The sequence below is a fragment of the Pimephales promelas genome, chromosome 2 (genome assembly GCF_988280905.1).
Source record: "Pimephales promelas chromosome 2, fPimPro1.hap1.1, whole genome shotgun sequence".
Lineage (NCBI taxonomy): Eukaryota > Metazoa > Chordata > Actinopteri > Cypriniformes > Leuciscidae > Pimephales > Pimephales promelas.
The window spans coordinates 45,450,732-45,456,261 of record NC_142770.1 but is presented as its reverse complement, the minus strand read 5'-3'; the positions used below and the strand labels follow the sequence as shown (position 1 = coordinate 45,456,261).

At 44.1% G+C, this 5,530-nt stretch overlaps 1 long non-coding RNA gene across 1 annotated transcript; it reads left to right on the top strand.

Annotated features, from left to right (window-relative positions):
* Positions 1-2,511: 2,511 nt before the first annotated feature.
* On the top strand, positions 2,512-5,128 carry LOC120478163 (uncharacterized). The gene is made up of 7 exons (XR_016147438.1): positions 2,512-2,674; positions 2,771-2,848; positions 3,328-3,528; positions 3,632-3,671; positions 3,750-3,833; positions 3,983-4,788; positions 4,975-5,128. It is a non-coding gene; the product is annotated as an uncharacterized LOC120478163 (long non-coding RNA).
* Positions 5,129-5,530: the final 402 nt, after the last annotated feature.

Genomic DNA, 5,530 nt, shown 5'->3' with positions numbered 1-5,530 from the left:
GATATGGCGTACAATTTACATCTGCTCGACCCGTTCTGCCAGAGTACCGGTCTCAGGACTCAACCAAGAAAATGCAAAAGTTTCTACGTGAAACCTGGTGCTGGATCATTTACAGTCAACGACTTCCCTCCATGGGTACTGGGGGGGGAGGCGATCTTACAAACCAGCATCAGCGAGGCTGTTAAGTACCTGGGCGTGAAGGTTAACCCCTGGGGAGGGGTGGTTGAGCCTGAGTTGACAGGTGCTCTGAAGGGATGGGTCAAGAGCATCGGGAAATCCCTCCTTAAACCCTCGCAGAGGGTGGTTCTCCTTAACCAGTATGCCCTTCCTCGCCTTTACTATCAAGCCGACCTGGGGGAGGTTGGTGATAATGTGCTGCGAGCCGCGGACGGAATAATCAGGGGGGCGGTCAAGGAGTGGTTGCACCTTGCTCCGTCCACCACTGATGGGCTATTGTAAGCGAAAAACCGGGATGGTGGCCTGGGGATTTGCAAGCTCACTCGGCACATTCCGTCCATGCAAGCAAGAAGGCTTCACCGCCTTTCTTGCTCTGTAGATCCGGTTACCAGGGCATTGATGCTGACTCCATACATGCGGTCCAAGTTCGAAAGGGCGTGGATGAGGGCCGGTGGCACTAATGAGAACTTCCCACTGGCTAGTGAGGAAGTATTGAACGATAGAGGAGACGCCACCGGCCTGCTGACCCACACGTGTGTTTCTCCATTCGATTGGAGACGTGACGAATTCCTGAAGTGGGCAGGTCTCCCTACCCAGGGAGTGGGTATACTCGGCTTTAGGGAAGCGGTTGCCAGCAACTCGTGGCTGAGGAAGCCCGCATGTATGACCGAAAGGCAGTACATTACGGCTCTTCAGCTACGTGCCGGGGTGTATCCCACTCGAGAGTTTCGGTGTCGGGGTAGAAGCAAGACTGAGGCAACTTGCAGGAGATGTCCACATAGGTTGGAGTCATGTTCACACATACTAGGGCAATGCCCGACCATGAGCGTGGCCAGGATTGCCCGGCACCACAAGTTGTGCCGTCTCCTCGGGGCTGAGGCGGAGTCCCTCGGGTGGGAGGCACGCCAGGAATGGGAGTTCAGAACCTGTAACGTGGTTGTGAGACGACTTGACCTGGTACTCATCCGTGGGGATTGCACCCTGGTCATTGACGTAACGGTCCGATATGAGTTGGCTCCTGACACTCTCACGGTGGCAGGGCTGCAAAAAGAGGACTATTACGGGCCCTATAAGAATGTGATCGCATCGAAATTGGGTGTTAAGCATGTACAGATCTTCGGGTTCCCCTTGGGCGTGAGAGGCCTATGGCACAAAGGCAATACCAAACTGCTTGAAACCATAGGCATGGGGAAGCGGAGGATGAAATCCTTTGCGAAGTTGATGAGCCGGAGGTGCCTCCTCTACTCGTTGGAAATTCTGCGGAGGTTCTCCTCCACCCGAAGGAAGTAGGTATCGAGGGCGTGATTCCCGTTGTGCATGCCTGCTGTGATGTACAGGCCTGAATGGGGTAATGTGCCAAGCTGGTCCCGTGAAGGGTTAACAGTGTCAACATGCCTGAATAGGTTTTGTCACACGGCAGTGTACAGAATAACGGTATGGACAGAAATGGGGGGCTGGTGTGGATCCTCGTGGGGTCGGTGAGAGGAGGTTGCATCTCTGACTACCGGCTCGGCGGGGACCTGCTGCCTCGTCATCTAATTAGTGACGCGCATGAATGGATGAACGAGATTCCCACTGTCCCTACCTGCTATCTAGCGAAACCACAGCCAAGGGAACGGGCTTGGCAGAATCAGCGGGGAAAGAAGACCCTGTTGAGATTTACCCCAAAATGTTCGTGAAGCTGAAGAAAGCTGGAGGTATGATATTGTCATTCCATGTCGTATTTTCTTGTTTTAATACCCATAATTTTGCAGAAAACATTTGCTCAATAACCTTTCTGTTACTGTTACACAGGTGGAGTGTTGCATATGGGCTGCACCCATGGTGTTGTATACCATAACAGGGAAATAAAAATATTAACACAACTTTTCAACATTAGGACAAAATCTCACATCTCTATTCTGTCGAGAAGAGAGACTCCACTGTCATCGCAAAAATCTCTCACTACACCTCATTGGAACTACGTGACCTGAAAAGCGTTTTCCCACCTGATCTCTTGAAAGACACCGGTATTTTGATGCCATGGCTAACTGATAATGTGAGTACCAATTATTTTGACAAATATTTGTTTAATATTCTTGATAATATTTTTAGTGAACTTCTTATCTAAAATGTAATGTTTAACTTTTAAGACATGTACAGTAGATATTGAAACTCACATCATAATTTTCCTCAAATTTATTTTCGTATTGCGCTTTAAAGGCAGTAAATTGTAGGGTTGCACAAATTGCAGCAGAGACCCAGAATGTAAGTAATCACTTGAGAACATAAACTTTTTTTCACACTACTATTCAGAAACGTAAGTAAGTATTCCTATTGTGCGATTTATTCAACATACAGGTTATGTGACAGATGTAGCGCACTTCCTTTATACAATATACATGTAATTTTGTTCTCTCTTTAGTGTATAGCCTTGACGACTGACACATTCCTTTTGTGGCATAGAGACTGGCTTGCTTCAAAAACAGTTTCAGATTCTCATTTGAAAATTCTTGAGGTACTGTACAATTTGCAAAATAAATATATATTAAGCTCTCCTGCATGTTTATACATGTAATGGCACAGTATGTGTTTCCTATTTCTTTCATTACAGTATGATGCACAGAAAATTCGGTTTCCAAGAATTGTTGGTGGCCAGACACCAGAGAGAGGATGCCACTTCATTCTTTGGGTTAGTTCAAATCGAGGAGTGTTAATCACATGATGTAGAAATTTGATAATAAAGAGACTGTACAGTGAAGTTAAAATTTTGTAAATAAGTAAATTTATCATCCGTAAGCATTGTAAATTTGACCCTTTTTTATTTCTTCTACAGTCTTTTTTGTTCTTGCATATGCTGCTAGTCCTGTTGCTAGAGTGGCTAACGTTAGCACGTGTTAGCTAAAACACATGCCGTTTTGCCTTTGTTAGGACACACTGGGGTTAAGCAATGTTGCTAGTAACGTTACATGTAGAAATGTAATAATTAGCTACTTACAGTAGTTACAGCCAAAGCTTTACATCTAGATAGACTAAGTATAACTTGTATAATAATATACTATATTGTGTATAGGTTGTGTAAATTATTTTGTTTGTCCGAACAAGTATGCTGCTAGTTCAGTTCACAATGTAGCTATAGTGGTTAATATTGGTTCTCTTTGATCACTGCAGCAAGCTTTATGGAAAAGAACATGTGACATATTACATGCAAGATGCCAAAAAGTATGCTGTCCTTGATAACATATCATGCTTCTCATTTGAAAACTTCCTTGGCCTGGGTGCCTTAATAAACAATAGACAGTCATCGCTCAGTTATTGGCCCTTGGACTCACCTGGCACCTCTTGTACAGCATGAAGTTTTCTGCTATGAAGGTATATTCTAGGCATATGTCTTACTGTGCATTGTTTTAACAGTATTGAAAATAGTGCCTTTAGTTGAAATTTTTAAAAATATATGTATATATTTTTTTTGCAGATTTACAGAGACTCCAGAATGAAAAGCAATGCACCAGCAGGTGAGAATATGCACGTTAAATTTAACTTTTTTGTGTGTAATGTAGGTCCAAAATTACCATATGCCTTTCATTTTGTAGCTTCAGATGACAGCGGCTCACTTCGAGAGCAGGTGAAGCAAGATGGGACAATGTTGAAGATGTTTGCTCACACTGGGCAATCAGGTACAACTTGCAAACAACTTAAGCGTTGGTTGTTGGTGTAATTCCCAATAAGGCCCATCTGTACATGTAGTAGACCTAGATATAACTGTCATAGTAGTTGAGGGACCCGGACTGACTACTTTATTCTTTTATTCTGGGAACCCCTGTAGGTGCAGATCAGACCCCAATGCTGCGACGTCTTGGGGTGTACTCACACTAGGCACACCGAGTACGATTGTCCCCCCTCCCCACTCCCCCTCTGGCCTGCACTCACATAGGGTTTCAGCATTCGTGCCGGAGCACGCTTACGTCATCATTATGGTGCGACGGTTTCCATAGGTTTCGGGATAAACAAGAAGAGCGGCGCTCTCTGAACACTATGGAGTCCATCGCTCTGTTTTCTTTGTGGATAATTTTCTGTCGTTTGGTCCACAGCCCTCTCACAGCCTGTTGTTAAACATATGTGTCGCCTTTGTGGCGCGAAAATTTTCACGTAATCGTGCTGCTCGTATGAGGAGGTTTGCAAGGTACCAGCTGAAGTGCAGAAAGGACTTTGCAGCTTTGATTACGGACTACAGTTCCTAAAACCATGACTTCACGCGTCCTGTTCCGTGCCCGAGTCCAACTGAACCGTGCTCTGGCCCACCTCTTCCAAGCTGGCCAGGGCTGGCTAATCGAGCCGCGCCCGGGCACGGTTCGGACCACTCAGAATAGTCCAACGAACCGCGCTTTGGTGGTCAAACGCGCTCTGGCACGGTTCAAACTGGCTAGTGTGAGTACACCCTTGGAGAATTTGGTGATGTTGTGCGTAGCATGGACAACAAAACGGACCCTATGCTGCAACATTTTGAGTGCCAATATGTCTTTTGGAGAGTTATCCCTGCCAGGGGATCTGTTACTCCCCCTAGACACCCAGGAAAATTTGCCGTTTCTTGACAACAGTATGAGGCAGGATAAAGAACTCCTGGAACAATTTGTAAGTGTTTTGATTTCGTTTATATCGCCATAGTAAAAAAAAAAATACTTTTTTTTTCTTTCAAAAAAGTAAAATTAAGATTGTACACTGCATATTCTACAGTCTGAATCCACACCCTGTTACATTTTAAATGTATGAGAAGCTTCAGATAAATGTAATTTGTTACACTTTTTTTTGTATTTTCAGCTTCGGTTTTTGACAATCAAATGTGAGAGGGACCTAAAGACAACCATGTGGCGAATGCTTCAGAGTATCTTCTCTAATCACCTTTCCATCAATATAACCTGGTCTGGTGTAGGTGATAAAGCATGTTTGAACAATGGTCTTCAGGAACATGTCTCTAAATGTAAGTTGGATATTTTTTTATACATACAAATACATTTCATAAATACAAAATATATTAGAATAATATCCCAGATTTAAAGTGTAACCACGTTGAATGTTTAGTTCTGTCCTCATTGTCACTCATTAAGCAGGGCTGTCGTGTTGCGCGTGCTGTGGATTTGCGTGAGAGATCGCTCTCTCTGTTCTCTCTCTCTTCTGAACTGCGAATTGCAAATTTGCATCACAGACAAATGGTTTAATTAAAATATAGTTTATATATAGAAATGGCTGGCGATATAAACATGTTCAAGATAACGTCTTTAAAGGAATAATAAATAGTAGCCCAACTTTCGTGTATTTACTTAATTTCTCCAGTACCGACAGCAGAACCGATAACGTCCGAGCTTATCGATACAGC